Source organism: Dermacentor variabilis, chromosome 4 (genome assembly GCF_050947875.1).
Source record: "Dermacentor variabilis isolate Ectoservices chromosome 4, ASM5094787v1, whole genome shotgun sequence".
NCBI classification, from domain to species: Eukaryota; Metazoa; Arthropoda; class Arachnida; order Ixodida; family Ixodidae; genus Dermacentor; species Dermacentor variabilis.
The window spans coordinates 7,088,332-7,115,381 of NC_134571.1; the positions used below are offsets into that span (position 1 = coordinate 7,088,332).

Consider the following 27,050-nt stretch of genomic DNA (forward strand, 5'->3'; position numbering starts at 1 on the left):
TTCGATTAGAGGTGTGCGAATATTCAAAATTTTGTATACGAATCGAATATTTCGTTATTCGAAGCGTATTCGATTCGAGGAATGCATATCCGGAAATTTCCGAATATTCGAGGACGGCCGAATAATGGTAGAAACGGCGAATATTGGGACAGACTGTGAATAATTGAGCAATTAACGAATTATATGCTTGCTACGCATTCTCCTAAGAACATGTTTGTTCACTAAGAACTTCGCATGATCCGCTTATTATCTGTAGGCTCTGTTGCAGTCTATCTGCATAACACCCGTGAGACATGATCAGTATCGGTTTCTTTTTTACCAAGCTTTATTCCAGGACTTTTTCATAACGATGTATGATGTACTTTCGTGTTCTGTAAGTATACGCGATAAAATATGTAGTGAACATATATATGTATATATGTAAAATATGAGTTTATGGTATGCTTTTGACGATCTAATGATGAACAGGGAGAAGACACATTCGACATCTGACCCTCAGAAGGAAGTTACAGCCTATGTGAAAAAGCCTCTTCTGGAAAGGGGCAAGGATTCTTGTGAGTGGTGGCAGTCCATTGGCCGCGTCAAGTACCCACTTTTAAGTGTACTCGCCGAGAAGTACTTGGCCATCCCTGCCACCTTCCTAGTGAAAGAGGCTTTTCTATCGGTGGAAATGTCACAATGCATAGAGGGCGCTTACTTTCTGAACATGTTAAGCAGTTAATTTTCCTTTACAATAACCTGTAACAAGGGCATTACCTGACTGAGATAATTACCTGACATTACCTGACATTACCTGAGTGCATTACCTATAATCAGTGCCTCTTGTTGCGTACTCCAGGGTAGCGTACCGTACTGCTGCCGAGAAGTAGCGGCGCCTGCCTATCGAAGCTCGACCGACATTACTTATTGGGTAGCGTGGCGTTGTCGGCGGGCTGCAGGCATCCGGTAGACCATGGCGACCAAGCAAGGGCGAGACGATTCGCTAGTGCGAAACTTGCACGGTTTATTCAAAGGTAGATGAAAGAAAATAAGAAAAGCATGAAGTATCTAAAAGTAAATTTCGGAGGCCCTTAAATAGGCTCTCTACAAGTGTGGGTGGGATCTTGCTTCCGTCGATGTCACGTGACAGGCACAGAGAGAGGGCCCCTCCTCCTCTGGCATTACCGAGCAAGGAAAGGAAAAGTCACGCCTCATTTCGACGAAGCCTCGTAGAAGGCCGGGTGGTAGAAGGTCGGGTGGTAGAAGGCCCTTTGTGCGCAAGGTGCGTGACGTTAACCATCGCAGGAGAAGTCAAGCCTCATTTCGACGAATCCTGGTAGAAGGTCGGGTGAAATTCCTGTCGCCATGTGGTGTCAGACGCCAACCCTAACAGCATCTCCGGCGGGGGAGGAATATCCCGACGTGTAGGGGCCAGCAGCCGTTGTACGAGGGATCGGCGTTTCGATATCAGAATTCCCCGTAGAGGTCACGAACCCTTAGTTCGTAGTAGGTAGATTCCTGGGAGTGGTTATCTGTCCTCGTGGTGCTCTGGTGACTTTTCTCCCTGGTCCGGTCCACTGAAATTGGTCTTGCAAGCAGGCGTCGCAACTTTTCGTCTCCTGCGTGGGCAAGCAGTCACCCCAGAACAGTGCCGGACCCACAACCACAAAGCAGTGAGCACAAGGCCACTCTCCCCCAAGACACACCCGGCTTTAAAAAAAAAGAAAGCCCGCTGCACCTTTCCCATTCCCTACGCGCGTCCTCACCCCCCCCCCTCAACACTAAAAACAGCCATTTCTTGGAAGCGTTAAGACGGGGTTATTAAAATCCACTAAGAATCGGCGTCGCTTCGGAAAAACATATGAACGAGCGAAAACGTATGAACGAGCGAAAAAAATGCCACGGAAACCCGGATGAGCATGAAGCTTTCGATACTCTAGGGGCAACGACTTAACTCGTCGGCATTGCCGTTAAGCTTACCCTTCTTGTAGCGCATATCGAAGGTGTACTGTTGAAGAGCCAAGCTCCAGCCAAAAGACGACCGTTTTTCGTAGACATGAACTGCAGCCATATGAGGGGACAGTGATCAGTCTCTATGATGAATCTTGAGCCAGCGATATAGCAAGCTAGCTTCTGTACCGCCCAGACTACGCAGGCGCATTCCTTTTCTGATGCACTGTATGCTTCTTCACGAATTGAAAGCTTTCTACTGGCGTACAGTACAGGGTGTTCGTTCTCGTCATCTCTCTTGACAGAGCACCACCCCCATACCCCTGTCACTGGCATCACACTGAAGAATGAATGGCTTAGAGTAGTCGGGCGCGTTCAACACTGGCTGACTCGTTAGTGCGTTCTTCAGCATACAAAAAGCCTTTTCTTTTGCGTCATCCTACTTTACCGTTTTTGGTTCTGTTTTTCTGAGAGCATCCGTTAAAGGACTCGATATCTCGGAATACCGCGGAATATATCTTTGGTAATAACCCGCCAAGCCAAGGAATGATCTGATGTCCCGCTTGGTGCGTGGTTGCGGGAAGTTGTCTTTTGCGGTTAGTTTAACCTCGGAAGGCCGACGATGGCCTTGCCCTATTACATGACCTAGATAAGCTACCTCCGCGCGCCCTAATTGGCATTTGGGAGCCTTAACAGTTAAGTTGGCCTCTCGTAGACGACACAACACGGTTCGCAGGTGTTGCATATGGTCCGCCCATGATGAAGAAAAGATAGCTATGTCATCGAGATAGGGAAGTGCAAAGTCCTCCATTCCTCGTAGCACTTGGTCCATAAGGCTAGAGAAGCAATATGGCGCATTCTTCAATCCAAAACTCAGGACTTTCGGACGAAAGGTTCCCATCGGGGAAATAAACGCTGCAAGCCTGCTTGCACTCTCGGTCAACGGAGCCTGCCAATACCCTCTGACTAAATCGAGCGTAGAAATGAAATTAGCACTGCTCACTTTCTCAAGCCTTTCCTCGATATGCGGTATTGGATAAGTCTGGTGCTTCGTGATTAAATTGAGCTTGCGGTAGTCGATACATGGGCGCGGCTCCTTTCCTGGGACCTCAACTAAGATAAGAGGTGAGGTATAATCACTCTCTCCTGGCTCGATTACACCTAGCTCTAACATCTTGTTTATTTCAGCGGTCATGATTTCACGTTGACGAGGCGAAACGCGATAAGCTTTCGAACGAACTTGGTCCGACGAGGTTAACTCGATATCGTGAACGATCGCAGTTGTCCTGCCCGGTGTGTCTGAAAATACGTCTTTAAATTCAAACACGAGTTCCCTCAGTTCGGCCCTTTGATTGGGATTCAACTCCGCCTGTTCTACTAAATTAACAATGGTCTCGTCAATGTCTTTTGTCTCCGTCACTGCTGTTCACTCTGGAAAGTCGACAGGCATTTTCTCAGGTTGGTTAAGGGACATGTTCACAATGGCTTCCCTCTGCCTGTAGGGTTTAAGTAGATTGCTATGGTTCACTTGTGGTGTCCTTCGTGGTACCGTGATTACGTAGTTTGTTTCAGATAATTTCTGAATTATGTCAACCGGTCCTTCCCATTGAACCTCTAGTTTGTTTTTCAACGAGGGTTTCAGGTTCATTACCTTTTCCCCCACTTCAAAGCGTCGCGTGCGAGCCGTCCTGTCATAGTAATGCTTAGCCTTGCTTTGTGCCTTACGCATTTCCTGCCCTGCTAATTCCTGAGAAGCGTGCAGACGGTCCAACAGCTCTAGCACGTATGCCACAACCGAAGGATCGTCTGCTCGGCCTTCCCAGGCCTCTCGAAAAATGCGGAGAGCGGAGCGAAGGCAGCGTCCGTAAACGAGCTCTGAAGGTGAAAAACCTGTTGATTCGTGCGGTGCAGTTCGAAGCGCGAACATTGCTGCAGGCAAGCATCTCTCCCAATCGGCTTTGTGCTCATAACAAAGGGCTCGCCAAAGCCGTTTCATGACTGAGTGGACTTTCTCTACCGCGTTTGACTGCGGGTGGTACACTGAGCTATGGATAATTTTCATACCGCACCTTTCCAGAAACGTGGAGGTCAGTGCGCTCGTAAAGACGGATCCTTGATCTGACTGGATTTCTGCGGGAAACCCTACTTGCGCGAAGATAGATAAAAGCGCGTTGACGATCTCCGCCGAGCTTAGTTCTTTGAGAGGCACTGCCTCGGGAAATTTCGTTGCGGGGCATAGTGCAGTAAGAATATGTCGATAGCCAGACTGCGTCGCAGGAAGTGGTCCCACTGTGTCTATTATGATCCTGCGAAATGGCTCCGTGATAATGGGAACAAGTTTCATTGGCGCTTTAGCCTTATCTCCGGGCTTGCCTATGCGTTGGCATGTGTCGCAGCTTCTTACAAATGCTTCTATTTCTCGAAAGCAGCCGGGCCAGTAACATTCCTGCAATAAGCGGTCCTTTGTTTTACGAATGCCCAGATGCCCTGTCCGAAAGCCCCCGTGAACCAGGTGCAGGAGCTGCTCACGATAGGGATGCGGCACCACGAGTTGGTCGAATTGCACTCCCTTTCGGCTGGTGTACTTTCTATAGAGGACGCCTGCCCTCTTGAGGAACTTCACGTTCTGTTTGGCCACACTTTCTTTAGCGTCCGGCTTAAGGTTACGCAGTGTGGAATCTTTTTTCCTGCTCAGAAATTAATCTGGCAGGGCTTACATTCAATAACCTTTGTCTGCATTCTGCCTCGCGAGGCATTTCAGGCTCTGCTGCTTTCCTGACTTCTTCATTAGCTGGTGTACTTTCCGCATCATCCCCTATAGGGCTGTCCTGTTCGGTACTGGTGGACGAATCCTCCTTCAAACCTGTTTCCTCCCCTACTGGAAACTCATACACTGCCTTGGCCGCGAGCTCCCGTGCCTTGGAACAAGTTAAGGCTTGCATTATCTCTTCACTAAACCCGATTCCCCTGCGTCGTAGCAAATCCTCACATTTGTTAGAAAACAAATATGGATACTGAGGCGGGAGATGTGCCGAGACGGCAGCTTCAGTGTCTAGTACTCCAAAAGGTCCTTCGATACGAATCTTGGCCACAGGGAGAAAAACACTGGAGGTTTCCACGGCTTGCCTTATGCAAGCACATTCTCCCGTGAACTGGCCTTCCTCTACGTACGACGGGTGCACTACGTCCATTGTGGCTGCTGAGTCGCGAAGCACCCTACACGGTTTGCCGTTTACCACGAGGTCTCGAATGTACGGTTCAAGCAATTTCAGGTTTTCCTCCTTACTAGTTAGTGACATCAACACTAGTTTGGGATTTTTGCATCCCACGGAGATATGCCCCGTTTGCTGGCAGTTGTAGCAAACTATTGGTTTCTTGGCCTCGAAAGCCCTTTTCTTTTGCCTTTCTGCCCTCTGTTCGGGTGACTCCCCCCTTCCTTTGCTGTTCTCGTCACTACTTTTCACTGAATCTGACCTTTCCTTTGATTTATACTGATTCGACTTCGACCAACGCTCTGGCTTGTCGGGTCTCTATTTAGTCACCTCCTTCTTAGGAGCTTCGTTGCCTTCGAACGCACGGCGGGTTACGTACTCCTCAGCGAGATTGGCCGCTCTCGTGATAGTGTCTACGCCTGGCCTATCCTGAACCCAATGCTTGATGTTTACTGGCAGCCGGCGGTATAACTGTTCTAAAGCAACGCACTGCATTATTTTTTCGGCATCGCCGAGTGCATCCTCTTCTCTGAGCCATTCCTTCAGGTTTACCTCCAAGGTGTATGCAAAATCTAAGTATGACTCACTTTTGGTCTTCTCGACTTCCCTGAACTTTCACCTGAATGCTTCCGCTGATAACCTGTACTTTTTAAGCAGATTTGCTTTGACTTCATCGAAGTCCTCTGCTTCTTCTTTCCCCATGCGGGCGATAATATCAGCTACCTCACGTGGCAGTAACGTAAGCAAGCGTTGCGGCCACGTGTCTCTCGCGAATTTTGCCTTCTCACACGTGCGCTCAAACTGTACCACAAAAAGACCTATGTCCCCTCCTACTGCGTAGGGTGCCATCAAGTCTGTCATTCTGCGCTCGCTTTCACGTGCCTCTGTACTAGGTCTTTCAAAATTTTGAGCTTTCAAGAGCTCAATCTCTAGGCGCTTCATTTCGAGTGCGTCGCGTGCAACACGGCCGCGCTCTTCTTTTTCCTCTAGGCGCTTACGCTCTTCTTCTTTTTCTTTAATGCTCTCTAGGCATTCCGTCAGTTCCTCGTCGTCTGCCCCGGTCGCTTCGATCGCCTCAATGATCTCCGGCTTTCTCTCTGATTCGGCAATTTAGAGGCCCAACTCTTTGGCCAAGCTCAACAATTCCGGCTTCTTTAGTGCCTTCAAGTTCATGGCTGCCCTTAGTGCTGCTAAACCTTCACTCTATACAACCTTGAGGTACTCAAACTTCCGTCAACGGTTTAAAGAAAAATCACTGCAATGTACTTTCCAAAAAATACGTAAAAGCCAAGTGATATCTCAGTGAAGAAAAGCCGTGCACTCACCATATGCAGTCATGATCCAGACACCTTTTTTCCGAACGCTGTTGCCAGGATGAAGAGGCTACGATCTCGTAGTTGTCGTCCAAGTTGGGGTCTCCAGGATTCCGAATCCCAATCGCTGCCAGTCAGTTTGTTGCGTACTCCAGGGTAGCGTACCGTACTGCTGTCGAGAAGTAGCGGCGCCTGCTGGGTAGCGTGGCGTTGTCGGCGGGCTGCAGGCATCCGGTAGACCATGGCGACCAAGCAAGGGCGAGACGATTTGCTAGTGCGAAACTTGCACGGTTTATTCAAAGGTAGATGAAAGAAAATAGGAAAAGCATGAAGTATCTAAAAGTACATTTCGGAGGCCCTTAAATAGGCTCTCTACAAGTGTGGGCGGGATCTTGCTTCCGTCAATGTCACGTGACAGGCACAGAGAGAGGGCCCCTCCTCCTCTGGCATTACCGAGCAAGGAAAGAAAAAGTCACGCCTCATTTCGACGAAGCCTGGTAGAAGGCCGGGTGGTAGAAGGTCGGGTGGTAGAAGGCCCTTTGTGCGCAAGGTGCGTGACGTTAACCATCGCAGGAGAAGTCAAGCCTCATTTCGACGAATCCTGGTAGAAGGTCGGGTGAAATTCCTGTCGCCATGTGGTGTCAGACGCCAACCCTAACACTCTTTAACCTGAAGCAGCCTTGTGAAATGCAATATTATTCTTAAAAGGGTAATAAAGCTATTGTAACCTCGTTTTGAACTTTTTAATACTACACAGATATTCGATATTCGATTCGATATCCGAAGACAGTTTTCTGCCTTATTCGTATTCGAAAATTTCAATATTCGCACACCCCTACTGAGTTTCTATTCATTATTCATGTTATTTTATATACAAAACTGAACGCTATTGTTATCACTGGCCGCACTTTGCAACTAATACGCAGTTATCTTCTTGATAGAGAACAACCTGTTTGTATTTCTGGATTTACCTCCCAACAAAAAAAGATAGAGTCACAGGACTGCGCGGCACACGCAGCACATTCACGGCGTAAGCTGGAGGAGCGCCTCCATGTGAGCGCCATTTTCGGAAACACGCCCACCTCGCGGCGAAGTCTGTTCGCGTCGGAGAACAATCTGGCATGCCCTCCTGGGGTCGACGGCAAGGCGCTGCTCTCTGCACAGCGGTCTGCCAACGTCGCCTGGTTGCAGCCGCACGCGTAGCTCTACGAACCGCGGAAGCCGTTCGTACCTTGCGAGGAGAGTCAACGCAGGTACCCAGACTACGCGTGGAACGCGTAGTCCAGATACCTTGGCCCGTGGAACGATACGATTCTGTCGATGATGATGGTGATTTATTGGGATCCTCTTCGAAAGAGGTGGTGAATAATAGCCCCGGAGCCTTCTTGAGTTAACCAGGTTGTTGCGTTTCGCCTGCGACACGTGGTTTTGCCGGCGCGTCTGCGGCGGGGCGGCAGACATTTTGGCCCGATCGTCGTCGCCGCAACACTCATCGCCAGGTGTTTCCAGGCGCGTCTGCGGCGATGCGACCGCCTAGGGATCCTCCTCGCATTCCAGTCATTGTGCCCGAAACAGGCGATGCCAAAGCAGGGATCTCATTCCAGTTATTGGGCCCGAAACAGGCGATGCCAAAGCAGGGATCTCGTTCCAGTCATTGTGCCCGAAACAGGCGATGCCAAAGCAGGGATCTCATTCCAGTTATTGGGCCCGAAACAGGCGATGCCAAAGCAGGGATCTCGTTCCAGTCATTGTGTCCGACCGGCAGCGCCACGACAGGGTGCTACGAGATCGTGCGCAGCGCCACGACCAGGTGCTACGAGATCGTGCGCAGCGCCACGACCAGGTGCTACGAGATCGTGCGCAGCGCCACGACCGGGTGCTACGAGATCGTGCGCAGCGCTACGACAGTGTGCGTCACCATTAGCCCATTGTACATTCACGTGCTCGTCTTTTGAGGGGTTCCTTCTTGCCCTCAACTGCGAGAGTATAAAAACAGCTGCCCCCGGACGCCAAAAGGAGGGCTCCGATTTCTTCAGTTGAGTGAAGTGCTCTCCCGTCTCTCTACTTCGGTCAAACCTGACCGCCAACTCTTTGCGATGTTAAAATAAACAAGTTGTTTCGTTGTTACCAGTCGACTCATGCTTTGCCGGGACCTTCGGATGCTTCCAGTTGTACCCCAGGCCGCCAGGCCAACGCTACCCTTGGGGCTTGCGACCCAGGTACAACCACGGGCGTCAGCGCCGAGTTCCCATCCGATCGCTCCAGCGTCGCGATCCAAACATCTGGTTGGCAGCGGTGAGATCGCCTACGACTTCAAACAACGGTCTGCCAGCGGCGAGATCGCGACAACGGAGGCCAGCAGCAAAGAGATGCAGTTGACAGTATGCTGAGCAGCTCAACGACGATCCGGGAGCAGTGCAACGAGCCCTGTGTGACGACTGGTTGCCTGCAGCGGAACGACTGCGCGGAATTCCTGCCTGCGAGGTTTGGTGAGTGCGGGACTTTCTTCTTCTGAGCTTTGCCAGGCTTTTGTTAGTGTCAGAAACAGAGCTGGTAATTGTGGTTGTCGTTGCTGCCGGGTTAGTTTGCGGCAAGACAATAGTAAGCAGTAGAGAAAGCAGCATTCAGAGCAGCCATGGATTTGAAGTCGTTGCGCAAACCGAAATTGTTGGAGCTTGCAAGAGAGTTGGGTCTGGATGTCTCGGACAAACTCAGAAAACCAGAACTGCTAAAGGCTATTCTTGAGTTAGAGGCTGAGGATGACGAGCTGTCGGAATGCCTTGAGACTATTGAGGAGAGGTCAAAAAGACAGGAGCGCGAACTTAAAGAGCAAAAAGAGAAACAAGAGCGCGAACTTAAAGAGCAAAAAGAGAAACAGGAGCGCGAACTTAAAGAGCAGAAAGAAAAAGAAGAGCGCGAACACGCTTTGGAAATGAAGCGTCTCGAGGTAGAGATGGAACGCGCTCGTAATGGAAGTCAGGCACACGGTGCAGGAGAACGAGTATTGTTCAAAATGACTGACCTGATGCGGCCGTTTAAGCTTGGAGAGGACATTGGTTTGTTCCTGGTTAACTTTGAGCGAACGTGCGAGAAGCAGGGGTTCTCTCGGGAAACGTGGCCACAGCGCTTGCTCACTTTGTTACCCGGCGAGGCGGCCGACGTAGTCGCTCGCTTGGATAGAGAGGAGGCAGAGGATTTCGACACAGTGAAATCGAGTCTTCTAAAAAAGTACCGGCTGTCTGCGGAGGCGTTCCGTCGGAAGTTTCGGGAAAATGAGAAAGGCAAAAGTGAGTCTTATACAGAGTTTGCGTATAGGCTTATGTCGAACATGCAGGAGTGGCTCAAAGAAGAGAAAGCGTTTGGTGACCACGATAAAGTTCTGCAGTGTTTCGGGCTAGAACAGTTTTATAGTCGGTTACCGGAGAACGTGCGATACTGGGTCTTGGATAGGCCAGACGTGAGTACGGTGGCTAGAGCCGCTGAGCTAGCCGAGGAGTTTGTGACGCGTCGAGCTCGCGGAGCTAAGGACGGTCAAAAGGGTGAATTTGGCTCCAAGTCTGAGAGGCCAAGGTTCACGCCCATGAGATTTAAGGGGGACACGCGTAATGAGGATGCGAGTGAAAGCAATCCGACCAAACGTAAAGAGACGGCAGCCGAAGCCGAACGCAGAAAGCGGTTCGAGATGAGGCGAGCGGGCGTTTGTTATACGTGCCAGAAGCCGGGTCACTTTTCGGCGCAGTGTCCGGAAACAACACCAAAAGTTGTGTTCTTTTCAATAGGCAGCACTGACGAGAACATGAAGCTTCTCGAGCCTTACATGCGAGACCTCCTCGTGAACGGGAAAGAGTGCCGAGTGCTTCGCGATTCTGCAGCTACGATGGATGTAGTTCACCCGTCTTATGTAGAACCCCATATGTTCACCGGCGAGTGCGCATGGATCAAGCAAGCCGTGGAAGCTCATAGCGTGTGTCTGCCGGTAGCAAAAGTGCTTATTGAAGGACCTTTCGGAACGCTTGAGACAGAGGCGGCAGTGTCATCTATGCTGCCACCCCAGTACCCGTACCTATTTTCAAACAGGTCCGATCACCTCCTGCGCGAGAAGGGGCTTTTGTTTGGTGAAGCTAGTGTTCAGGCCTTAACCAGATCGAAGGTTCGGGAGCTCGCTGCAAAGGCGGTAGTTGCGGGGCCGACGTTATCAAACAACGAAAAAGGGTCAGAGGCGCAGCAAGCTGATACTCAGAGCACGCCCGAACTGAATAAAATTGAGTCTGTAGCGTTGAAGGCGCCAGATACTGGAGAGGAACCGCCCGACACGGGAAAGTTAGAAGAGCTATCTACAGATTTGCTCATCGCGCCTACGTCAGCCGGACTTGATAGGTTGCTAAGAGTCAGCCGGACGGCTTTGATAGCCGAGCAAAAAAAGGATGGCAGCCTGGAAAACGTGCGCTGCAATGTCAAAGAAGGTATCGCCAGGAAAACTGCGCGTTTTGTGGAAAGGGGTGGAGTCCTGTACCGGAAGTATCTAGACCGAAGAGGAGTGGAGTTCGATCAGCTGATCGTGCCTCAATGCTATCGTCAGGATCTGTTGCGCTTGTCACATGGGGGTTCGTGGTCCGGACACCTAGGAGTTAAGAAAACTAAGGACCGTCTCTTGCAAGAGTACTATTGGCCAGGGTGTTTTCGGGACGCAGACCATTTCGTGAGGACATGTGACACTTGTCAGCGGGTGGGCAAACCAGGGGACAAATCGAGGGCGCCGTTGAAATTGGTACCTATCATTACGGAGCCTTTTAGACGGCTCGTTATTGATACTGTGGGACCTCTGCCGGTAACAGCCACGGGGTACAGACACATTTTGACTGTGATCTGCCCAGCGACAAAGTTCCCTGAAGCAGTGCCGCTTAAAGAACTCAGCTCAGTTGAGATAGTTAATGCACTACTGTCCATATTTGCGCGAGTTGGTTTTCCTGCAGAAATTCAATCAGATCAGGGCACAGTGTTTACTAGCGCTTTGACGACAACTTTTCTCGAAAGGTGTGGGGTAAAGCTGTTACACAGCTCAGTGTACCACCCACAGTCGAATTCCGTTGAGAAGCTCCACTCCGTCATGAAGCGCGTGTTGAGAGCGTTGTGTTTTGAACATCGAACTGACTGGGAGCTGTGTCTGCCTGGGGTGATGTTTGCTTTAAGGACCGCGCCGCATGCGGCTACGGGGTTTTCGCCAGACTATACAAAAGGGTTCATTGTTCAGTGCGATGCTAGTGAGCGAGGCATGGGCGTTGTACTGTGCCAACGGGAAAATGGAGAAGTAGAACACCCCGTCCTGTATGCTAGTCGTAAGCTGACCAGTCGTGAGCAGGCGTATAGCGCCACCGAGAAAGAGTGTGCGTGTCTCGTGTGGGCCGTTCAGAAATTGTCATGCTATCTAGCCGGCTCGAGGTTTATCATTGAGACGGATCACTGCCCTCTCCAATGGCTGCAGACCATCTCTCCCAAAAATGGCCGCCTCCTGCGCTGGAGCCTCGCTTTACAACAATATTCCTTTGAGGTGCGTTACAAAAGGGGGAGTCTCAACGGTAACGCCGATGGCTTAAGTCGAAGCCCCTAACGTAGGAATCAGCCTCAAAATTGTTTGTTACTGATGTTTTTCTTCCTGAGGCAGGATTTTTTTTAACATATTGCTTTTGTTTAGTGTTTCAAAGTGATGATATGCTTTCTAGTGCAATTTTTCAATTTGTGGACGCGTTCTGAGTGATGCTAGACTACTGTAAGGAACTAGGCAGTGGTATAAAAAGGGGAAAGAGCCTGGCAGGGCTTAGTGAGGGTTGTGCCGTGCTTGCTGACTGAGCGGTTGAGTTTTCAGCGTAGTTCTAACGCTTGCCGGGAACGAGAACAAAAATGTGAACTCTCCCGAAGTCACTTTGCAGTGTCCCGTGCGAACCTGAACGAGAGAACGAGGCCTTCTCTGTGCGCTGCGCTCAAGAAACGTCAAGGGACGCCCGACTTCGGTTATGAGCATCATCGAGCGACATCCCTCCGGACAGCGGATGCAGTCCCCTGTCCATCGGGATCTCCTTCCCCCGGCGGGGCGGTCTGTTGCGTTTCGCCTGCGACACGTGGTTTTGCCGGCGCGTCTGCGGCGGGGCGGCAGACATTTTGGCCCGATCGTCGTCGCCGCAACACTCATCGCCAGGTGTTTCCAGGCGCGTCTGCGGCGATGCGACCGCCTAGGGATCCTCCTCGCATTCCAGTCATTGTGCCCGAAACAGGCGATGCCAAAGCAGGGATCTCATTCCAGTTATTGGGCCCGAAACAGGCGATGCCAAAGCAGGGATCTCGTTCCAGTCATTGTGCCCGAAACAGGCGATGCCAAAGCAGGGATCTCATTCCAGTTATTGGGCCCGAAACAGGCGATGCCAAAGCAGGGATCTCGTTCCAGTCATTGTGTCCGACCGGCAGCGCCACGACAGGGTGCTACGAGATCGTGCGCAGCGCCACGACCAGGTGCTACGAGATCGTGCGCAGCGCCACGACCAGGTGCTACGAGATCGTGCGCAGCGCCACGACCGGGTGCTACGAGATCGTGCGCAGCGCTACGACAGTGTGCGTCACCATTAGCCCATTGTACATTCACGTGCTCGTCTTTTGAGGGGTTCCTTCTTGCCCTCAACTGCGAGAGTATAAAAACAGCTGCCCCCGGACGCCAAAAGGAGGGCTCCGATTTCTTCAGTTGAGTGAAGTGCTCTCCCGTCTCTCTACTTCGGTCAAACCTGACCGCCAACTCTTTGCGATGTTAAAATAAACAAGTTGTTTCGTTGTTACCAGTCGACTCATGCTTTGCCGGGACCTTCGGATGCTTCCAGTTGTACCCCAGGCCGCCAGGCCAACGCTACCCTTGGGGCTTGCGACCCAGGTACAACCACGGGCGTCAGCGCCGAGTTCCCAACAGATCGTACCAGCAGTCCGATCAAAACAAGGTCTAGCTACATGTTGTTGTTCTTGTTGTTGTCCAGAGTGGCCGTGGCACATACCCACAGTGGGGGATTGGCCAAGAATCGGGCGGTTTAATTAGGTGCCTAAAAATAATAATGGTAACAAGGGAGTTAACAATTTGGGCGTGTGAGTTTAAAAATAAACGTTTTGTGTTTGGAGAAAAAAGGAAATAATCAGATGAAAACCGGGTATAAGATAATAATAATAATAATAATAATAATAATAATAATAATAATAATAATAATAATAGATAAGAAATAAAAGAAAGCTATGGGTGGGAGGGAGAACGATCAATCTAACATGGAAATCGATTGGTTTCAATTAGGTAATTTTCGATCACCAAGCAAACATTTCTGTGGCTGAACCCAACAATGGAGGCTCCAAAAGATAGGATCACAGGCACTGATAAAGTTAGACCAATAGAGCGAAGCGGGATTTCGAGTAGTCGTTTTCTTATAATAGAAAAACGTCTGCAAGACAACAAGAAATGGTCGATTGTCTCCGCTTCGCCACAGAATGAGCATAATGGTGAGTGGACCAGACCAGACCTGTGGAGGTAGAAGTTCAATGCAGGTATACGGCAGCGCAGCTTCGTGATGGACACTTCAATTTTCCCTGTTCGGCAAAAATCTCTGTTCCAAGGGTGCAGGAGATGTCCGTAATCCACAGAGTTAGTAATTGCGGAGCCTGATACTGACTGTATAATGATACTCCTGCGAAATCTAGCTGCAGTAACATAAGCAGTCAAAGGGCAGCAAGGAAGAATCGGGCCACTTATCGATGCCTTGGCTAGAGAGTCTGCAATTTCATTAATGATAAGTCCTTTATGGCCAGGCACCCAAATCAAACGCTCGCTTCTCAAGTAACCAGGTACCAATGATTGAAATGTCCCCATCACGCGAGAATCACTAGAAGCAGTAAGGGATGAGCACAATGATAAAGTATCAGTGACTATCACGGCTGATGTAATTGAGGGTCCTAATTTGCGTAATGCCAGCACCACGGCCATGAATTCGGCTAAAAAAATCGGTATGAAATCTGGCAGCCGAAGAGAAAATGTCCAATTGAGAATCGGGGAAAATATTCCTACACCTGCCTTTTCTTCACACTGTGAAGCATCTGTAGCAATTACAACGTTTGTTTGAAGGTTTTTCAGGTGATCTTGTAATATACCGTCTAGAATACGGTGAAGAAGTAATTTTGCATTATTAGGAAAGATGTCATCAAATTGAATATCCGTGGCAACAGTTCTGTCGGTAATAGGAAGTACATCGCATATGCGCACGCCCAAAGAGCCAAGTAATTTTTGCACGAATATAATTTGCGGATTATGTAGTCGCGGCCAGATGACACCGAAAAACAATTCAGGTTGTGAAATAAAGATTATTTGGGGATGACGCAGTGGTGATTCGTAAATCCTTAAGAACGTCTGCACCGTCAAAAGCCGGAACCTGCACAAAAGTGGCGGAACACGGGATTCTAGATAAAGAATAGAATTTGCAACAAATTTAGGAAGACCTAAACACAGACGTAATGCTTCTCTTTTTAAGAGGATTAGAGGACGGGACATGTAGGCTGGAGCTCCAGAGAAGAGCACGCAACCAAATTCTAATACAGGGCGAACGTACATGCAATATATCATTAGGAATGTATCTCTTCTCAATCCTATTCGACGACTGCTCAGCCTATATGCCAATTGCACGGGTACCTTTCCCAGTCAAATGATCTATGTGTGAGCGCCAGTTGAGAGAGGCGTTATAAATAATTCCGAGGTACTTAACAGATTCCACCTGTGGTATGTCTTGAAGGTGGTAAGACAATGAAATGTGCACTATGTCACGTATCGGTAAAACGAGAACAGTACATTTGCTGGCATTGAGTGTGAAGTGACTAGCATCTAACCACCTCTCCAGATCATAAAGGTAAGTTTGCAGTCGTTGGTATAGCGTGTGGATGTCGTTTGCACATGCAAAAAACGCAATATCGTCTGCATAAACATAAGTAGTTATTTCTTGATGACAAGGTAGTGTGCTCATGAGAATATTAAAAAGTACCGGGGAACGAACTGAGCCTTGCGGTGCGCCTCTCGTTTGTTTGTGTTTAGAAGAAGAAACGCCGCTTTCGTAGCAATAGAATTCTCTTTCACCTAAGAATGACTGAATCCACGCTACTATATACCCTGTAACACCACAGGAAGTTAACCGATTGATCAATATAGTGTGCTCCACAGTGTCGTATGCTTTAGCGATGTCGAGCGTCACTAAGGCAGCGTATTGCTTATGACGTCGAGCGAGTTGTATTCGGCTTTCTAAGTCGACGTGGGCATGCCAGATGGAGCAGTCGGCCCTGAAACCAATCTGACAGGGACTAAGAATGGAATTATCATTAATAAATTTCATGATGCGACGGTGAAGAAGCCTCTCAATGAATTTTACTACGTTTGATGTAAGCGCAATGGGCCTAATGTTCTCCAATACATACCTTCCTTCTTGTTTCTTAAGCATCAATATTACCTTGGCAAGCTTCCAGTGCAGCGGAATCCAAGCATATTTAATTGAATAATTCACCAGGTCTAAAAGAACGTTAGGCGATTCCTGTAGCAATATTTTTAACATTGCATTTGTGACGCCATCAGGGCCAGGGGCTGAATTCGGTAAACATAGTGCAGTCTCATTTAGTTCAGCTAAGAAAATTGGAGTAAACCCATCCCAAGTACCTAATATAGAATGAATAGCCGGAAGCCTGGCCGTAAATCGATTTTCTAAGCCTTCGGCAATCTCTTCTAGGGAGGCGCTCAGTTCCTGCGGGGTCAAAACAATTGAATCTAATGTTAAGGGTGTTGGTAGCACCTTCCTAGCACGAAGGAATGCAAATAAAGCACGCTTATTTTTTTAATTAGATAGATAATCGTAATGTCTAATATCGTATTCCTCTTTGGCTCGATTAACAGTACGCTTAAGTACACCAGCATGAAACTGATAATTTTTCCAATTTGTCGGGCACTGATTATGCAGAAGCATTTTCCAAGCGGCCTTTCTTTTTCTGTAGTCCCGCGTAAACTCATTATTCCACCAACGACAAGCGGTGCCTTTAGCCGAAGAGATGACAAATTCAGCTTGTTTCCGGGAATCCTCTAGAATTCCAGTGCAGCTACTCCTCTCAACTAGTCGCCGAGCAACTACTCGCCGAGGTTCAAGGCCTTAGAAACCAACTAACAACTACTGAACAGGCTATATCTGACCTCAGTAACAGATTATCCAACCTAGAAACTCGCTATCAAGACCTGGTAACACTACGCACCGACATGGATGCGATCTGCACTAACACCACCCAAACAGCCAAAGATATCAAAGGAATAGAAGCCCGCCTGGATGACGCCGAAAATCGCTCGCGACGAAACAATTTAATTTTCTATAATATCACAGATAACAATGCATCGGAAAACTACGCCCAATCTGAAGAAACTGTCCTGCGCCTCTGCCGTGATCACTTAGGTCTAACCATTGACCCAAAAGAAATTGAACGGGCTCACCGTCTTGGGCGCCATTCTTCTGGGCGCTCTCGCCCAATTATAGTCAAACTGACATTTTTTAAAACCAAACAGCTAATTCTTTCAAATGGCCATAAGTTAAAAGGGACTGCTTACAGCGTCGGGGAGGATTTTTCACGCCCTGTCCGAGATGCGCGAAAGCATCTAGTTAGATTTGCCAAAACTAAAAACACAAAATTTTCCTTGCGCTACAAAACATTATTCATCGGTCCGAAACAGTACGCATTCGACGAATCATCGCAGACAGTAAAAGAAATCTCATAGCATACGGTTCATCGTCGTGTAACTAAACTTCCTGGTAGCAGCCCTCGTGGTAAACTTCCAAATCTTTCTTTTTCTATTATTTTCACAAACATACGCAGTTTCCTCCCCAAACGTGAACACATCCGTAATCTTGTTTCATCATCTTCCAGCAACATACTTGTACTAACTGAAACGTGGCTAACAGATGACGTCACTGATACGGAAGTTCTTGCCAATCTACCTAATTTTAAAGTTTTCCGCAAGGACCGCAGGGGCTCCAGAGGAGGAGGTGTTCTCATTGCCACTAACCAACAATTGCCTTGTTCTGTTATTAATATCCAATCAGAACTTGAAATACTATGGGTAATCTGCCGTTCCGCACCTCAAACCGTCATACTAGGTGTCTGCTACAGACCCCCCTACAGCTATCCACAATTTTCTTATTACCTAAATGATAGCCTAAATCAACTTACTACTACACATCCCAACGCGCGCATTCTTCTTTTTGGCGATTTTAACTTCCCGTCTATTGACTGGCAGAACTTCACACCAACAAGCAATGAAGAAATAACTAACTTCCTTGACGTCTGTCTAAATTTTAATCTCACCCAATTAGTAAAAGAACCTACACGCGTCGTACGTGATTCGTCAAACATCTTGGATCTTATACTAACTAATCACCCTGAAAGTTTAGCGAATCTTACTTATCTCCGCGAAGTTAGCGACCACAAAATTATACATGCTACTTTCACCTTCATCGCGGAATCGCGCCAAACGTTCCACAAAACAATTCGCCTTTATGACAAAGGCAATTACAATGAAATGAACAACCAATTGCTTGTTTTTTTTCCAGAATTCGAAAGAGATTTTCATGACCGATCAATTGAGGACAACTGGCTTACTTTTAAAACCAAGCTTGCAGAACTAACATCCAAATTCATTCCCACCATTACATTTCGTGCCAATCATAATAAACCATGGTTCACAAAGTCCTTAAAAATGCTCGAGAACAAGAAAAAACGACTTTTCCGTGCAGCAAAACTAAACCCAAGCGAATGCGCATGGAATAAATACTACGAGGCCGAGTCAACGTATTTGCGGTCCATTTCTAATGCCAAACATGCATTTTTTCATACTGACCTGCCGAAGATCCTAAGCAATAATCCCAGAAAGTTCTGGCAAGTTCTAAACCCTGATTATGCGCCTATCATCACACTTACCGACACGGATGGCGAGGAAGTGAGCGACGTTGAGTGTGCAAATATATTTAACACTGCATTTTCATCTGTCTTCACAAACGAAACTGATATGCCAACATTTGTCCCAACTTCCCAACCAAGATCGCTCATGCCACCAGTCACATTCGCTGCACACGGCATCGCCGGTATCATTGAAAATATTAAGATGTCATCTTCTGCAGGTACTGACGAAATCACCAGCAAACTCTTAAAAAACATACGTCATGCTTCTTCAGAGTACTTATCATTACTGTTCACACAATCACTCTCCACAGGTAGCATACCCAGCGATTGGAAGGTGGGGAAGGTCGTTCCGGTCTTCAAATCAGGTAACAAAGAATCGCCCCTTAATTATCGCCCCATCTTTTTAACAAGTGTGCCATGCAAAATCATGGAACATGTAATCTATTCTTGCATAATGAACTTTCTCGACTCTATTAATTTCTTTCATCCTTCTCAACACGGCTTCCGTAAAAACCTATCTTGTGAAACGCAATTAGCTATTTTTGTCCATGACCTGCACATGGCCCTTGATTCTAACCTTCAAACTGACTCAATTTTCCTAGATTTCGCGAAAGCCTTCGACAAGGTTCCCCACGAGCGCTTGCTACTAAAACTTTCTTGGTTAAATTTGCATCATAACATACTGCAGTGGATAAAAGAATTTCTGGCAAACCGTACCCAATTTGTTCACGTTAATAATCAAACCTCTAGGTCTCTTGCAGTAACATCAGGCGTCCCGCAAGGATCAGTTCTTGGTCCCCTTCTATTTTTAATATATATTAACGACCTACCAACACAGGTCTCCTGTAACATTCGCATCTTTGCCGATGACTGTGTTATCTATCGCACAATCAGTAACCCCTCGGATCAACTAACTCTTCAAAGAGATTTAACTTGCGTCCAGGACTGGTGTAACCAATGGCTCATGGAACTAAACCCCGATAAATGCAAACTCATGTCATTTCATCGAAAACGTAATCCTCTCCTGTTCCCTTATACAATTTCGCACGTCACGATAGCATTAACACAGTCTTACAAATACCTAGGCGTAACGTTGTCTAACGATCTAACCTGGAACGCGCATGTCACTAGAGTGATATCATCTGCTAACAGAAGCCTTGGTTTCCTAAAATGTCATCTACGTCTAGCGCCACCAAACCTAAGATTGCTTGCATACAAGTCACTCGTACGCTCTAAGCTGGAATATGCCTCTGCCATCTGGAGCCCTAACCAAAAATATCTAACAAACTGTCTAGAATCAGTGCAGAATCGTGCCACAAGATTCATCCATTCATGCTATTCATATAATGTCAGTATATCATCGTTAAAAGCAGAATCCGGCTTAACAAGCCTGACTTGTCGGCGTCGTATCGCTACTATGTACTTATTTCATAGGTTTTTTTACAGCTCACTTCATCATCCACCCTACATCAGCCCTCCTGCACGCATTTCTCTCCGCATTGGTCATCCCTTTCAAGTCGCCCGTCCACGTACGCACACTACCACGTTTGCCACATCATTCTTCCCACGTTCAGCCTCGGACTGGAACGGCCTTCCACACGACATCGCCGCAATCACCTGCCCATCGACGCTTTTGAACTGTATAATTAACATATTTACCAGCGAGCAAACTTGTACCTAAACATCTTTCCCTTGTGTATATAATTTATTTTAATAGCTACCCACCCCTTATGTAATACCCCCAATCCTGGGGGCCTTTAAGGTAATAAAGTGAAGTGAAGTGAAGTGAATTGAGCAAATGGTTGAAGCGATTTCCTTATCATTGGCATTGGCAAGTATCGAGACGGCAGAACGCAAGAAAGTCTTAAATTTCGTATGGTCCATAAATGTGTATGCCTGGTATTTTAAAGATGTTATTTGACAATTGATTTCAAATGACACAGGAAGATGATCACTGTTGGTTGCTGAATCAACCGCTACCCACGACAAAACCTTGGTGCCAGCGCTACAAAATGCCAAATCTAACACTGAACGGAAGGGTCCTCTAACAAACGTTACTTGTCCTGTGTTCTGACATGAAAGGTGACTATCAATAGTCCACTCCCAAGTCGCTTACCACACAAATCTGTTTTTTGCCCCCACGACACGTGATGCGAATTAAAATTCCCTACAAACAAAATTTCTTTTCTACAGGCAGCCACAGCCCTATAAAGTTGACGTGTACTTTGCACACCGCTGGGGAAATAAGCATTTATAATTGAAGATGGATGGTATCCTGGGAGACATAAATCTATGGCCAAAATTTCACAGTCGCAGTCCATGATTTGAAAAGAAATTTTTGCCTTGTGACAAATTTTACTGGAAACAAGTATCATTAATCCTCCACCTCGCGAGTCTCTATCTAATCGGAAGGACCGAAAACCTTTTAAATGAAATTTTTTCTCTGGTGAAAGCCACGTTTCTTGAAGAAGTAAGATATCTGGATTGAATTGAATAGATAGGCAAGATAAATCTGTTGAAGCTTAAAATATAGAACGACAGTTTCACTGCAGCACTTTCAACTGTCCAATGGTGTTGAACGCACAGCAGCGGCAACTGCCGCCTTTAGAATACTTTCTGTAAGCACAGGAGTTGGTTGACTCTTTTTTGATTTTGGTTTCGTAGTTTTTGAAATTGGGGACCTCATACGTTTGGGAGCTCGAGTGTCAAGTTCCATGTCTGTGACAGTAACAGGACTAGCGAAGTAATATCTGTGGAATATTCTGCAACTGTGGAAGGCGTCTCTACCTCGTTGCTAGGCGTTCGAGGTGTGGCGTTAGATACTGGGCACTGCATTGGTGTCCTAGTGGGCTGCATTATTTGCATCATCTGACTGGAAATGATTTGCGCTAAGCAATCAGAGAGACTGGATATCAATTTATCCATAGCTTTAGCCATTGCTTTTTCCACAGCAGAGTCAATTGCTTCTGAGAGGTTAAGATCCATGCTTGGAGTGTTGCGCGCTGTAACACCAGAGTACCCGAAGGCCCTGTCTTTGATAACTGAAATTGCATCTCTTCGGGAGCAACGACGGTGGTCGATTATTTCAAGAATTTGTATTTCTTGAGCGCGAGCTGAGCAATTCGAATAGTCTGCTGGGTGTTCTCCCCCACAGAGGCAGCACTTTTGAGATTGAGTAGAGCATTCACTTGAAAAACGACCATCGCCACAGGTGCGGCAACGCAAGCTAGAGTTACATCCCCCTGCGCTGTGCCCGAATCTCCAACAATTCTTACACTGGATTGGACGTGACGCAAGCGGCTCTACACGGAACACAAGAGGCCACACCTTTATTTCAGATGGACATGATGTGCCCACAAACGTTGCAATAACAGATTCTGTCGGAACCCTCTCGTTATTGGCCAGTCGATTGCAACGGTAGATGGCAATGACGCCTGCTGCGGATAGCTTGTCCAGGGTTTTAGTAGGACTTACTAGGGAGTCTACGCCCCGTACAAGAGCCTTGGTGCACGCAAGGTGAGGCGGAATAAAAACACTCACCGGGGTGGAAGCAAATGAAGTGCATTTCAAGAGGTCTTCTACACAGGTCTGGTCGGGTGAACGACACACTATACCTCCCCGTCCGAACGCTCGCACATCAGTGATGGTCTGGAAGTGGTTGGACATGGCCTTAAGTGCCTTCTGGACAGCCTGTGGATTCGTGATCCTGATGGAACCTCCATTGGTAGGCACAAGCGCCACAGGAATGGTGCTGACGCCACTGCGAAAAAATAAATCTATGGGCAATTCATTAGGTGGCAGGGATGCTGACCAGGCGGATCGCGCTTGGCCAGGAGAACTGGTCGACATCAGCTCAAGACGGCTGACGCAAGGAATGCCAATCAACCAGGAACTAAAATACGCTTATTGAGACACCTTAAACCACCCGATACTCAGCCAAAACACCACTGCAGGTCAACGAAACGGTCGCTCTGTCGAGGCCAGCAGGAACCAGGGACAACAGCCCGCGAACAGAACAGACGAGGCAGCATGTAATTGCAGCATGTAACTGTCATGCTCAAGGGGTTTGAGCCACACCTGACGTGGTTCGCTCGGCTTCCGCTTTTTGCCATCGTTTTCGGATGTTTTTCGAGTGTGTACCCCTGAACTTTCCACATTTCCGGATCTGTGAAGTCACGAGGAACACGCCGATACCCGACTTTTGTGGGTGGGTGGACTTTTGTGACATTTCTTCCCGTTTTTCTTTCGACTACGCCATCACTGTGTGCTGAGCCTAACCGTGTTAGGGTTCGCGAGGCGAGGCATCGCACGCCCACCTCTTCTCGTCAGAGGCTTTTTCCACGGAATTTGTGATGGAGTGTGAGGTGGAAGGGGAGTTTTTATCCCCCGAGGACTTCACTAAAGACTCCGGGTGGCAGCTCGTTGCCGCCAGACGTTCTTTAAGGAGCAAGAGAAATGCGGCCAATGCCAGTGCGGCCGACGTTCAGCATAACGCCGGTTCCAACGCTCGGCGTCCCGCCGACCGCTCGGGCATTAAAAGCAAGATAATTCGAGGGGCCAGGATGCCTCCGCTGCCCAAAGAAGAGGCAAAGATCGTCGTGCGGCCCAGGGGAGGCCTGTGTATCAGCAAGTGTGGACCTACCGCAGTCGCCGACGCCATATGGCAGGCTGCCGGGCTCGATCCGGCGTCGCGAGACACGGACACGATGTGTCCCAACTTTCAACAAAACATAATGGTGATCAGCACACCAAACCGGGACAACGCTGCACGCCTCTAGAAAAGCAAATCCTGCCCGTCCAGCGTGCCCGCGACCGGGCCGGTGGGCTAGACCTGCCGGTCCCGACGTGGGACTAGCCGGGTGCGCGACGAGTTCGCGTCCTCGCCGGACCTACAATAAAGTTTATTCACTCACTCACTCACTCACTCATGCTCAAATGCTACATGTCCCGGCACCTGACGGAATATAGCGGAACTACAATGCAAAGTTTGTAAGTATCAATGCTACGTGGGGCGCATGTCACATCGCATGTCAAATGACATGATACGATGCTAATTACGGTGACAGTCACCAAGCCTGCTTGAAATGATCACGTATGCCGAAAGGTGTTTTTCATTATATCAATATTCATATATTTCCATAATCTTCTTTTTCTTCGTCAAGACTTCTCTAACTACCTTGTACCGGAAACTATGCAACTGCTACACGTGGCGTGCCACCTGGTGTAACAATATGCAACTGTAATTCAAAGCGTGCCCGCATAGACGCTATACGCGGCGCTCATCTCACATCGAAAGGCAAGTGGTGCGATACGATGCCAGTGACGACTTATTGACGTCCCCTTTGAAATGCAGCGGTGACAGTCACCTAGCCCGCGTGATTTAATCAGGTACTCAATATATATTTTCTAGCATTTTTGTACACATCTCCTAAAGCTCCTTTTTCTTCATCAAACTTTCTTTGAATGCCTTAGATCGTTACTTGGGCATCTGCTACATGCCGTTTTACCTGGTGTAATAATATGCAAGTGCAATGCAAAACGTGCACGTATCGACATTACGCAGCGTGCATGTCACGTGGCGTGTCTCCTCGCGCGCTAGGGCGCGTTTATAGGGCATTCTTGCGCTGCACGCTAGAAATGCTTGCGTGCCTTTATTTTTTTTTTCCTTTATTGTCGTTCATGGTTATATTGCGCTCAGTTTTACAAACACGATATTAAGGAAGGACAGGACGTGGACGGACGAAGCGCAAACTACCAACTGTTTGATACTGTTAAAGAACGCGCTTATATACAAGGAGATATGGTGCGGGGGGGGGGGGGGGGGGGGCTACATATAAAAAGATATGACAAGGTGACGACATGTGATTATAGTTTGGGTCAGGCTTACATCCTTCACATGCACCCGTTCGCCCTGGCGAACTCGACCTCAGCTTTGATAAGCGCGATGGACGGAGTGCTTACGCACGTCTCTTTTTCTTTAGCTATCGCAAGCGCCTCCCATATTTCTCGCTCCGTTTTTGTTTTTGATGTTCCGATGACTGTGGTGCTTTCTATTAGCGGGGAGCATTTGCACTGTTTGCAATGTGCGGCCAAGTTGCTAGGTGCTGTCAGAAGCTGGCACGTGTATTTGTGCTCCCGTAACCTATCGTTTAGACAACGTCCAGTTTGCCCAATGTATACTTTCCCGCAGTCTAGTGGGATTTGGTAAACAACTGAAGTAGCGCATTCCACGTACTTTTTTGCGTGCTTAGTCTGACAAATCAGATATGTTGTCAGATATGTTGACGATTATTTGGTGTGCATGAAAGAAAACCAAACCGATCCATGTAGCGTAGAAACTGTCATCAGCATGTTCAAAAAAGCACATGAAGGTTTAGAGTTCACGTACGAGACTCCTACCGAAGGTCGATTGCAGTACCTTGATATAAACATTAGGATCAGAGGCTCCCACATGTGCTGGTGCTACAAAACTAGAGGAGAAAAAGAAATCCTGAGGTACGACTCTTGCCATTCTAAAATCATTAAAAGAGGCATCGCCAAGGCTTGCATCAGTCAAGCAATTGAAAAATCATGCCACCATGCTGTGAGGGAGAGCATCGATCTGCAAGTAAGCCGCTTGAGAAACAGTGGGTACCCGAACAGCATGGTGGTGCAAATCTGTGAAAACTTGTTGCCCGAAATCAGAGCCAACAGGAAAAGGCAGAAAACACAGAAAAAATTGAAAAAACGCGTGGTGTTGCCTTACATCCATGGCTTGTCACATCGGATAAAAAAGACAGCCCAACGCCATGACGTTCAAGTTCTGTTCTCCGCCCCGCAAAAACTAAAAGGCATGTGCAAGAAGGTGAACGCAGGATCCAAAGAGGCCAACCCTAGTGGTACGGTTTGTCAGACTAAGCACGCAAAAAAGTACGTGGAATGCGCTACTTCAGTTGTTTACCAAATCCCACTAGACTGCGGGAAAGTATACATTGGGCAAACTGGACGTTGTCTAAACGATAGGTTACGGGAGCACAAATACACGTGCCAGCTTCTGACAGCACCTAGCAACTTGGCCGCACATTGCAAACAGTGCAAATGCTCCCCGCTAATAGAAAGCACCACAGTCATCGGAACATCAAAAACAAAAACGGAGCGAGAAATATGGGAGGCGCTTGCGATAGCTAAAGAAAAAGAGACGTGCGTAAGCACTCCGTCCATCGCGCTTATCAAAGCTGAGGTCGAGTTCGCCAGGGCGAACGGGTGCATGTGAAGGATGTAAGCCTGACCCAAACCATAATCACATGTCGTCACCTTGTCATATCTTTTTATATGTAGCCCCCCCCCCGCACCATATCTCCTTGTATATAAGCGCGTTCTTTAACAGTATCAAACAGTTGGTAGTTTGCGCTTCGTCCGTCCACGTCCTGTCCTTCCTTAATATCGTGTTTGTAAAACTGAGCGCAATATAACCATGAACGTTCACCAACTAGCCCCCTTCATTGCTTTACTGAACCTTTATTGTCGATTTGGCGAAAAAAAAAGCTGAGCGCGGGTTGTGCAAAATGGTCAACAGTGTGGATACGGCTGCGCGAAAAAGTTGCTATAAGAATCATGTTCGCGGCTTGATTGACTGCACAACGCAGGTCGTCTATAAAATCCAGCTCGATTATGAACGCTGCTATATCGGGCAGACGGGGACGTGCATCAACGATCGCCTGCGCAAGCATGCAGCTTCACTAAAGGGAAACCCGTACAGTCACCTGGAACGGTCTCGCTACTCACAACGAGGTTATTAAATGCTTCTACATGTCTACAAGGGTGTGCCTCATAATCAGAAAGTGGTTTTGGCACGTAAAACCCCAAATATTAAAAAAAATTATTATTATGTCTAGAAGGGTCTTTCCACCCCCTCACCGCAAGTTGAATAGGGCGCAAGCCGTTTCGCTAGACTTTACAGACCAGCGCATATCCGTGTTGTTAGATACGGGACCGTTTCCTGAGCCTACTTCGAGTTCACCAGACCACATCGAATCGCGCCACAGCTAATTAAGAAGCGCAGAAGCACGGATACCACATTCCCGAGGTGCGGCACGTGCAATCAAGTTGGCGGCCCCCACCTCGTCTGCCGCAGCTGGAGCTATTCACTGCTTGACTCTTCCCGAAAGTGAAGCGAGAGCCTGGCACTGTTCCAGGTAACTTGGGCCCAAGAGGCAAGACGGGTGTAATGCACCGTGAAACCCTGGCAGCGTCGCCCCCATCCGCCTATTGTGACGGCGCATTGCAAGTAAGCAAGGCAAGACCGCAGGGAGAAGTAAGCCCTCGGACAATTGGGGACCAAGCAGCGACCCTCTCCGCCGGGTGTGACACCATCGCACGGGCGCCTGCCATTGGCCGAAAATGACACCTGAGTGGTCTCGCCGATTGGCCGAAAATGGCGTCACCTGAGCGGGCTCTCCCATTGGCCGAACGTGACGTGTCTTCTAGACACCGAAGGGCTTAAAAAGACCCAGACCGGGAGCAGCAAGAGAGCATTCCTGGAGCATTCCTTCATAGATCTCTTTCGAGCTTCTTGCCACGGGCCGCAGCGTCCGAGTTGCTGCCGGCCCGTAATGACTTTAAGAGTGTT

The 27,050-nt window shown here is 48.1% G+C and overlaps 1 protein-coding gene across 1 annotated transcript in view; it reads right to left on the bottom strand.

Moving 5' to 3' along the window:
• LOC142578615 (dehydrodolichyl diphosphate synthase complex subunit DHDDS-like) overlaps positions 1–27,050 on the bottom strand; it is a 73,267-nt gene that overhangs the window by 43,184 nt on the left and 3,033 nt on the right. The window lies entirely within an intron of this gene.